Raw genomic sequence first — 11,068 nt, 5'->3', positions numbered from 1 at the left:
GTACCAGGATCTCACCTTGCCTATCAATTGTTCCAAATAATTTGAACCAATTACTTGCAAGGAAATCTTGCTAACTGTCAGTTTGATACTGGAAAATCCTGAAAATCTCTTTCTATGGCTTAGCAGATTATTTTGATTTGTTAAGTATTACTTAAAATACCAACATCTCCAAAATTAAAAAAAATCCGGAATTATTTGGAGTTGCTCTGAATCGTTTGTATGCCTCCTGTCAATTATCTCTGTATTCTCCAGTAAGTATAACAAAAGCAGTTCCTGAAATAGAATCATTACTCTTAGTTAGTAACCATTAGTTATTCAAAGAGCCAAAGCTAATTGCTTTGTATTCTAGTGATCTTTCCTTCCTGCTGTCTGAGGACACGGCTTCTGGCCAGGATCCCAGCAATCCTCCCCCAGATGTCTCCTCTCCTCATTGCTTTGTGCCAGGGCCTCTCAGTTCTGGACTATGCTCTCTGCTGCTGCCTGCTGTGTGATCTCCAGGCAGAAAGACTGGAATCACTGGGAGGCAATGAGGAGAAATGTTGGTGTCTCAGGCACAAGGCAGAGAATCTTTCAAGGCACTCTGGAATGGTAAACAGCATTCTGTAGAAGGTTCAGACCTAAAGGTCTCATACAGACCTAGGTGGATTCCATGACTGAAATCATGGGATGCAGAGGCTGTTTCTCTTTTAAGATGAGGTTTTCCTGCAAGGCCTAAAATGCAATCACCAATTTGCAAGATCTGGTTTATCTGCCTTTCCCTGAATTGCAGGGCAAGATGACTTCTGCTTTAGGGTAGGGAGCTGTTGTTCAACCTCTACTATTCCCACTTGCATTATTAACGCCTATTACCACTGGTACTGATCCTTTATACTTCCTGAGCAGGGTGTGGTAAACACTGTTCTGCCAGGCAGGAAGAAAATTATTTGTGCCAATCCAAAGATGAGGATGCTGTGAGAGATAGAGATAGCATTGGAACTAGATCTGCCTTTACTGATTGTTTGGCTGACAAGGGTTTATAGCAGAACCCTTAACATCCATTCACCAGCACAAACTGACACATCCTTTGTACCAATCTGTGCTACAGAAAGTTAGATATGGGTTTATGGTTGTTTTATTCACCTTCAGAATGCCAGTCTGAGTGACTGGCTGCTTTATCAAAGACAAACCTTGATCAAGAAGCCATCTTCACTGAGTGCTCTGCTTCTGTCACCTATTCCATGTGGCTTTGCAGTCTCAGCTGTGTAGGCCTTTGTGCAGGCTCAGTAGGTAGCACAGAAGTGCAGCCATTTCTCCTGAGAACAGCTCTGTGCTCCTGGAAGGTAATTGCTGCATCTTCCTCTGTGGTAACAACGTTGAGGAAGTGCTAACCATGTTGGGCTTTGGCCCCTTTGAAGATAAGGAGAATGGTAGCCATTGTGAGCAACAACATTTAGGAATGTTTGTTGTGTTTCTTTGGGGCTGGTTTATAACAAAAGGTTGGCATCATTAGAGCAGTACACGATTTTTATTATAAACCCCTACAGTATATGAAGGCAAGGGTGGAAAGAAACTGATTTAGTGTGCACTGCCCCCTCTGAAAAGCATCTCCTCTGAGGAATAAGTAATCCTGTGTAATGGCTTCCTCTCTGTGAAAGGAAACTCCTAAAACTGCAGGTATAGGAAGTCTGGTATGATGAACAAGGAGATAATTTAGAAAGAAAATCCTTGCATTAAGCATAACAAGTACATAAAATATAAAAGGGCAAGATGTATTTTTACTCTTCTGGTCTATTTGCTACTAGATAAATAGGTAATTAAAATGGTATTAGTGACTGTTCAGATTCACTTTAGCTTGTGGGTTTGGGGTCTCCATTTCTGCTTGAGAGGCTTTGACAGGACTCTCCCTTCCCAAGCAGCCTATGAGAGGCATATCACTCCATGGCATGATCTTTGATATGAAAATGGTACCTTCAGGAATTCAGAGTGGAAATGTGTGCAGGATCTGCCTATTACCTAATGGCAGAAATCTATTTGAGCAGAAGTAAAAGGATTTGGTGAATGCTATAATAGCATAAATGGTGTAACAGCAAAATTGACTCTTGTCTGTGCATGGACAGAAGTCTCTGGGCTCCCCTCAGCGTGTGACCGGAAATCCGCTACATCATACAGAGAATCCGTGTGCCTTGGCACTGCTGCAGTTTCAACTTGATTGCCCACCCAGAACTGCCTATTGTAATCCTCAGGGAGACTTGGCTGCTTCTGCATGCACTCCACTGTCCCTTAATTGATTAATATGGCTTCATTTATAAAGTTCCACCGGCAAGAGGTGACATTTGTATGGTTGCATTTGGATGGTGTTTGATGTATTGCTGAGTATAGAATGGCTGTCAAATTTGACAGCACAGTAACAGCACTGCCCATATTTTATATGCAATTGTGCAAAGTGATTTGGGCATTTCTGAGTTTGAAAGCCAAAAAATTCTTCTTTGATCTGCACACAAATTAATTATTTAGGAAAAAAGGTTCACAGGTTTTCCCTTTTGACTTTGTATAGAACAGGAAAAAATTGGACCTGACATACATAGGCAAAATCTACTGATTTTGCTGTAAGACTCATTCCCTGGATTTACACAGGTGCCACACAATAATATCTATCTATTTATAAAAACATTATTTTTATAAAATAATGAAAATCTATTGATATTGATATTTACATTTGTTGATGTAAGAACTCCATGAACATGACTGGTACAGTCCCGATAAGTAGTAAGCAGGAGGTTTTGTGTGTGCTATTGGCAGGAGCAGGTGTGTCTAGTGATAGGTGCTTGGATTTTTCTGAATGCCTCCTTATACAGGAGCAAGGGAGTTATTTGTGGAAATCTCAGCATGAAATAATTGAGTTTGCCTCATTTAATTTAAAAGTATCCATTGTCAGTCATGTGGAAAAGGAAATAAATAGCTGTGAGGGAGAGAAAACAAATTCTTTTTTCTTTTTGTTTTTATCATTTTTAAGAAAAGCAAATACACCATTACCAAAAATCTTCTTAAGATCTTCATGTTTCTTTATCCGGCGTTTTTAAAGGAAAGCTTAATACCAATGAATCAAGGCCTGGTTTACTTCCAAATTCAAGTTTTGTAGTACTGTCTCTTTGCTATTTGGACTTTTGGACCCAGACACAACTTCCAAAGGAGGATGCAGCTTCCACGTCTGGGGCAGCCTGGAGTGCCTGGGACTGGGTACTCAGTGTTCCAGCCTGCCCAGAGCTGGGAAATCATTGGTGAGCTGTGCCTCCAAGTGACACAGCTGTGCGAGGAGGAGGTGCACGAGCTGTGAAGAATCTGAAAGGATGAGGAAACCATCAAATGGCAATTGTCTGAGACCCCAGCCAAAATACTGCCAGGGCAAGGGTGACCTGAGAAGCGTCAGGCATGGCTGAAGGGCAGCGGGGCAGTGATGAAATCTTTGGGCATGGAGGTGGCGTTCATCTTGGTTCTGTCACAGAAGGAAGGGTCTGAGGATGACTCGGATCCCTCACACTGGTGCCTTTTCTGAGGAATCAGCATTCCTGGGCGCTGCTCTGGAAGGCCTGGACACTGAGGAATGCAGCGTGGGGAGCAAGCACAAGTTAAAAGTCTCAGAGTAGCTCCAGAGCTGTCACCTCACTGGGGCCATGGAGGCGTGCTGGGATGGGTCACATGGTTGGAGTGCACCAGAGGAGGGGCCCACCAAGGCAAAACCCACCTGTTGATGCACACAGTTTTCTCTTACAAATGCAGTACCTTCTCAAACTGAATAGAATCCTGTGTGATTTCCCACTGCTGTAAAAGGGGAACTAATGACATAGCAAAAATGAGACAGTGGTGGTCATAAAGGAGGAAGTAGCAAATATAAGAAACAAAGGATCCAAATTTGCCAAAGGTGTTGGTAAAAGAATGGCCTGACTTAGAAAACGTTTGCCTCCGTTCACATCTTGGATATTTCTATTTTTGAAATGTTTAGCAAACGTCTGTAAAATTCTGTCATGAATGAGACAAGTAACTTTAAAAAGTAATGAAAAATCTTCTGACCATACAGAAAAACCCAGAAAATAACAAGCCAAAATTATATGCCACCACAAATACAAGATGCTGAGGCTAGAATGCCAATAAACAATAAGAAAATACTTCAGAATATAAGTATAAATTTTGTACTTTGATATCTAGTAATACTAAAAAGATACACAGGAGTGGGATGCCTATTCCACTACCAACAGCTGATTGAATTTAAAATAAATAGCTTTATATATTTTTATCATAAAAATAACAGTGTTATGTTTATTGGGGACCTGCCTGTTCATAAATTAAGGGGTTTGTTACATGACTGCTTGAAGCATGTCAGCTAGAAATACTGCTTGGGTTTTGGTTTTTTTTTTTTTAATAGGCTAGTAGTCTCATGGGTGAGTAATTTCTATTTGATATTTCAAGAGCTTAAGAACAACATTAGGTATCTGGAGCTGATATTGAGAGAGGGTTTTTAATCTCTTCCTCATGTGTTTATTTCTGTTGCTTTAATATAGTAAACATTCCGTAATCTTGGAATCCAATGTGATAAGACTTTTGAATTTTCCCTCACCGGCCAGCCCATCTAGCCCACAAAGTCTAATTTAATGTACTGAAAAAAAATAAAAAGGAAAAGAAAAGAACTGGATTTGTTTTCATAGTGATAAAGTTTTATGGACAAACTCTTGCTGTGTGTGTAGTTTGAGTGAGCACACTCTATGTGGCACACTTGTGTGGAAAAAGGGAATGGGCTCTCCCCTGCCCACCTGTATAGCAGATCCACAAATAACCTGCTCCTTTATCAGAGCTGGGAATGCAGGGGAATTCACAGGAAGGAAGCTCAGGTTAATGAGCAGTCTTACTGCACCTAGAAGACAGATCACAGCTGGATGTTAACTTTTCTCAGTCTGTTGCATGTGCATGGAATAAATGGAGGATGTTTCATTTGAATCAAGCAAGATACTCTGCATTTTTAGCATGTTTTGAAAAGGTAGTTTACAGCATCTGGAAAATGGAGCCTATAGATTTCTGTCAGCTAAGAACTGTGCTATTGCCTATTGACTAGAAACCATTTTGATGTTAAGTTCAGCCCAGCTAAACAAGATTTTAACTCCAAATAACAGAAGTAACAATATTCTGCTATGCCTGTTTGTTGCTTAATAGAGTCAGTAATCCACACCACATCTTATTTTCTATGTGATAGAAATTTAGGAATAATGCAAAGAATGCAAGAATAGACAGAAAAGATAATTTTCTCCAGTCATTATAACTACCCCAATAGATGAGAAGAATGACTATTCATAGTGTCAAGCAATACCAGGCAATCTGTTCTGGGGCATGGAATAACTGTTGTTTTTTTTACTGATGGGAACATTTGTCATTTGCAATTGCCAGACTGTACATATGTTGGAATTAGATAAATTCTCAGTATGCTTCTTGAATATTTTCTGCCTACCGAATGATTTGTGGCTGAAAACAAATCTGAGGAACTCCTGTCTTCTCTAATAAGCTAATCCAACAGTTCTGTCCTCTCCTCAGTCTGTGGGAGTGCAAACCCATGTCTCTTATGGTTCACCAGGGTGCACTGATCACCATTAAACTGCCTCCTAGTTTGTGCAGAAATGCTCCTTTTTACAGTCTTACTGATGCTGTGACACAGTGCAGCAAGATTCATGGAAGGGAAATAAAATGAGAAGGATCACCGCCCTCTAGCTTCTGGCATAGGTATTCATCTGGGAGGTTGAAATACATCTCTGCTAGGCCCTGCAAAAATTCTAGCTCAGTAATTTTGTATTATGCTGTCATTTAAACCCAGGAGTAATTCTGGAATTACCTGTGTTACGCTGTAACCAGAGTTATTATAATTTCACAGATACTTGGGTGCAGTTTAAAAAGGATTAAATTGTCTGTCCTGGTGGATTTGGCGTAGCACCAGACTAGGGAGGTTCATTAGCAGGGTTCAAGGGAGGTTCACGGCTATAATGCTGTGTTCATTACAGACCTTTGAAAAAACAGAAGTCCTAAATGCTTACAGATTCAATGCTAAAATCCTGAAGCCAATTGCTTGAAAGATGTGTTTACACACATTTTTTTTCTACAGTGAACTAATCTAAATGGAGGCAGCGTTTACTTCTATGTGCATTTTTCTCCCAAATATGAACCTCAGATAACTGAAATGTCAGGTTACATTTTAAGAAATGGCTTGTGTAATCAAATCAGTGCAGTTCTGTGTCATGGCAGATTTTACTAGCTGACAAAAAGAAAGGGAAAACTGATTCCAGATAGTTGTGTGTAATACATTATCTTGTTCTGTGTTATTTAAATAGTGCTGGTATCTGTGACTTCCACCTGTTATATGCCAGTGAAAGCAGCAAATCCAAAAGTGTGGTAGAAAATCGTCTTTTTGTCATTTTCTCTCCATCTTCATTCAAGATAAGCTGTGTGGCTGCCTTCTACACTGACTCTGAGCCGGTATTGTGTGCTCATGTTGCTTCTAATTTTCTCATGGGTATTAATTATAACTTCATTGGCTGGAAGTAGAGTTCCTGCCCTTTTGGAATTGTCATTGTGTTGCTGTCATGATTCCAGAGAGCAAACACGGTGCTTGCTTCCCTCTGGGAGTAGCAATTCTTTCCTGTTTTGGAGCAAAGTCAGTCTCACGTTTTAGCACTATGGTAGCATCACAAGTTTTTCACAACCAGGATTATTAGCTTTTAAAGTTTGATGGCTCCTTTTTTTTTTTTTTTTTTTTTTTTTCCTGAGGTTTATTTGCCTCTTCAGGGAAACAGCTACTCTGTATTTCTGCCTGCTGTGTAACGTAGAAGGAGAAATTTAAAGTCTTCCAGTCATCATTATCCGTCCATAAATCTACAGCAAAAATGCACTAAATTGACTTAAATACTACAGTTTAAAGAAAACAAATGAGATCATGAATTCTCAGTGAACACCAATGAGGTGTCTCATGACACTGAATATGAAAGATAAATCATTATATGGGGAAGTGTCTGCAAAGCCTAATTTTAGATCAGTAATAGGCCATATCTGAACCCATTCTGTTCTTAGTAATTTCAAAGAACTCTGCATAAAGAAGCTTTCTCTCCTGGTAGTAGCCACGAGTAACTTCCTGAGATAGGCTGGTTACTGGGGATTGCAGCAGGCTCCCAGCAGTTCTGTCTGTGGCTGTAAGGACTGTGAACAATGCCAGGAGAAAAAGTTGGTTAATAAGTTACAGTGGCCTAGGTTGGTTTATTGTGAGTGACCTGGATCATGGTGCATGCTTTACAATGAAGTAGTTCACAGTGTCTTGTTTGGAGTGCTCACTTTGAAGTGTGTTAGAATATATGCACTGAAAAGCCAATGGGAAACCAGCAGCTCATGTAGAAGAGCACATTAATGCAGAAAAGTAAATAGCAAACTTTCAGAGGTCACAGACTGGTCTATTGCCTTTTTTTTTTTTTTTTTTTTTCTGTATTCTGGAATTTGGATAGCACAGTTGGCTGACAGAGGATCTAATTAGAGGTCACACAGGGCATGAGACTGGCAACTGTCACCCTCCTGTGGGAACAAGTTTGAGTCTGTATTCTTTGGGCTTGCCCAGGAATAAAGGAAGCAAACATGATAATGAAGAAAGACTGGTATTAATGTTTGCAGGCTTCGTGTCCTTTCCCCCTTCCTTTGATCAATTAATTCCTACCAGGGAAAGGTCCTTCTTATTATTTTCCATTTCCTGTGCAATGTCTTTATTGTTTCAGCCCCACCATATGTTGCCAGTGAATTTTGACAGAATACTACTGCTTGATGTTTATTCAAATAGTTTTATCTCTGGAACACAGTATAAAGCCTGTCTGCTTCTTGCAAATTCTCTCAAGCCTGGGGTGGCAAATGGTGTTAGTTTTGCCGCAGCAGAAAATGGAGAAGTGACTCATCCATGATTGCAAAGTTTGTTGGCATTACTGCTAGAAAGAGAGAGAGCTCTGTACTAGGCTGTCTCTAGAAATGGCTCCCAGCAAAGAAATTTCCCTTTTCTTCAGAAAAATTGAGGTATTCGATCAGAGTCACTTAGAATAACCTTTTCAAGCTCCTCCTCTTCTGACTGCCCAGCTTCATCCCCAGATGGCTGATGTAGCCAGTCCTCTGCTGTGACACAGACTTCTGTCTGTGGTGATGCTTTTGCTATTTGTCCTTTTCTAGTCAACCTTTTAATCCATCTTCATTCGCTCCATGTGCTCACTTTCTTCCTATCTATTGAGACAGAAATGTACAAAACTGAGTTCTGAAGTGCATTAGGTGACACTGCTGCTTGACCCGTGTTCTTGGAGACTGGGTGCCAAGCTGAGAAGGACAACTTCCTTCTTAGTTTTACAGTTTGGAAATAATCTTATAATTTTAGCAATTCAGTGCATTTGCCAACATCAGCTGATCTTTGAAAATCATGTTCCTAGGCAATGCAATGTGAAACAGATTAGCATAAAATCATAGGTAAATTGTAGGATTTACTGTTTAAATTACAACACCGTATGAATTACTGTGTTTTGCCTGCCCTTTCCATCATTCAGCTACCGCAGCTTCACCAATTCAATTTATCCTGCCATCTAGCATCCGCGCTTTGCCAATGGCGTGGGAGAGCACGGCGGCGAAGTCGTGAGCGAGAAGCTGCGTGTGCAGCGCTCCGTGTGGCACAGGGAGCTGGAAGCGGCTGCCGCAGCACAGCCGGTGCCGCAGTGAGTCAGGGAGCGAGCACGGCCCGTCCCGGTGAATCACCGTGGGCACGGGCTACGCCTGCACACGGATCCCTGCGCTCAGGCGCTCCGAGCTGCCATTCAGCTCAGCTGGAAGCCCCGGCTCCCGTCCCCACCTGCACAGCGGGTCCTCTCTCCGTTTGCCCAGAGAAATCACGGCTGGCTGCGGGACAGCTCGGACTGGCGGTGTGCGAGTCTGAGGAGCTGCACATACCCCCTGCTGCTGTGCGGAGACAGATTGCTCAAGCACCTTTGGCCTGGGATGGTCTTTAGGCATCACAAATAACATGTTTTCTCTCTGAGTAGTGAATTAATGTCCCAGTGTAGTGAAAGAAAAGCCTGATAGGGTTCCATCTTCTGGGACGTTATGTTCTTCAGTCGGGCTACTTTTCTGCATGTGACTGTACATTTTCATCTTATTGCCAAAAATGCTTTATATTGTTGCTTAAATAGCTCCTGCACTTCATACCAGGTCTAACTGTGCTTCAGTGGTGGGTAAATAATAACTTTAGAATGGAAGAATTATTCCTGATAGTTATCCTGATATGCCAAAGTGAAAGTAGTGGATGTAGTACTATTGGACAAATTCCAGATACATGGATAGAAGTATGTAAATGGATTTTGTTGAACACCTCTGCAGGAATATGTGTGCATATACATGAACATACACACTTTCAAAGGAAAAAAAGGTAATTAAGAAGCTAATCTAAAAAATAAAAGTATGATTTCCCTGGTATTAGCCTAATTTATTGGCCCCACCCAATGTTGAGACATAATAAACAAAAAGTTTCATTGCAGCTGTGTGCATCCAGCTGTGGAAGCGCAGTACTTCAGCTGCAATGCATGAATACGACTTTTTCTGTATTGTACAGTTCGGAAATTATTTCAGTGCTGAAAAAGAGCTCTCTGCTAGTTTGTATCAGATCAAATTAGATCTGATACAAGCGTTATTATAAAATGCTTTTCGTTAAGAGTGTGACATAAAACCGTAATTCCCCCATATCCTTTTGGTTGGCTTACAAGTTTGTTTTTATTCTGTCTTTCAGAGAATTTTTAAGGCTGAGGCCTTAGCACCTCTTTGCCAAGCATTTGAACAAATTCATAACAGTGTTGGTAATTACTCATTTTAGGATGGCTTTGAGTATTTTCCCAGGCTTGGTTCCAGTAATTTCTCTCATCAGTCTATGATAGAGAAAAATTAAACATAAGGTAGTAAAAGGGATCTTAATCTGCATTGGATTCTGTTCTTGAAAATGGAGAGGACTAAGAAGCAGAAATGTGTGTTTGGTATTTAAGCAATGCTGTGGAACTGCTCCTGCAGCAATATTGTGAGGCTACATCTGCAGCAGGACATCAGTTATTGCCAGTGTTTGGCTTGGTAAAGCCATGTTATTGTTACTGAGATATAGGATAAACCATTGAAACTCTGAGGATCTCAGGAAGAAATGTCAGCTGATGGTGTGTAGATGTAGGAGTTGCTGAAAATAAATAAAGCAGTTGAGGCACTGGATTTTAAAATCTGGATACAAAATCTGTGGAGATATGAGCAGAAAAAAAAGGGGCCTTTATTTTTTTTCAGTGGATGCTGACTCACAGATAATTTGTTTTTCCCTAACCACTGGTTACAAGGCTAATAGTATATTTCTTACTCTTTTTCGAATGTCCCTTGACACAGCTTCATACCATTATGTATTTTCAGGGGTTGTAGTTGTGTTTAATAGGATTATTCATCAATTTTTGCATCACTTGCCATCTAATTGCAGAAATAGAAGAATTGTTTACAAGCATTGTGATTCACGGCCTAAATCTACCTGCACAGGGCAATTTAAAGAAAAAAAGTATTCAAAGTAGTTTCTGCATGCAATAGCTTTCTAAATAATTATTCAGTAGCTATCAATTTATATGGGGTCTGAATTAGATGCAGAGCTCTTTCTGTACATTCTCTCTATGAACCTTTTCCACAGGCATAAGGTACCAGATCTGTAGTGTGCTATTACAGTGAGTTTTGGAATTTTCTGTCTCTCAGCCTCCTGGTGTGGTCAGAGGGTTACTTTTATCCACCGCTGTCCAGTGGAACATAAACATGGCACCTTAGGCAAAGCATTCCATTATAATGCGAAAATAAAAGAGCAAAAATATCTACACAGCTTTTGTTGATGACACAGATCTTTTCCCTTGATCCTTTTCCTTCATGAGAAGTAATGTTGCCATCTGCTGGCAGAGGACGAGGACAGGCTGCTTCTGGTGCTCTCTTCACAAAGCTGTGTTTCCTTGAGGAGTTACAAATCCTTTCTCCTCCCCCCGTGTTTGAT

Source organism: Sturnus vulgaris, chromosome 6, assembly GCF_052056855.1.
Source record: "Sturnus vulgaris isolate bStuVul1 chromosome 6, bStuVul1.hap1, whole genome shotgun sequence".
Taxonomy (NCBI): domain Eukaryota; kingdom Metazoa; phylum Chordata; class Aves; order Passeriformes; family Sturnidae; genus Sturnus; species Sturnus vulgaris.
This window is presented reverse-complemented; position numbering follows the sequence as displayed.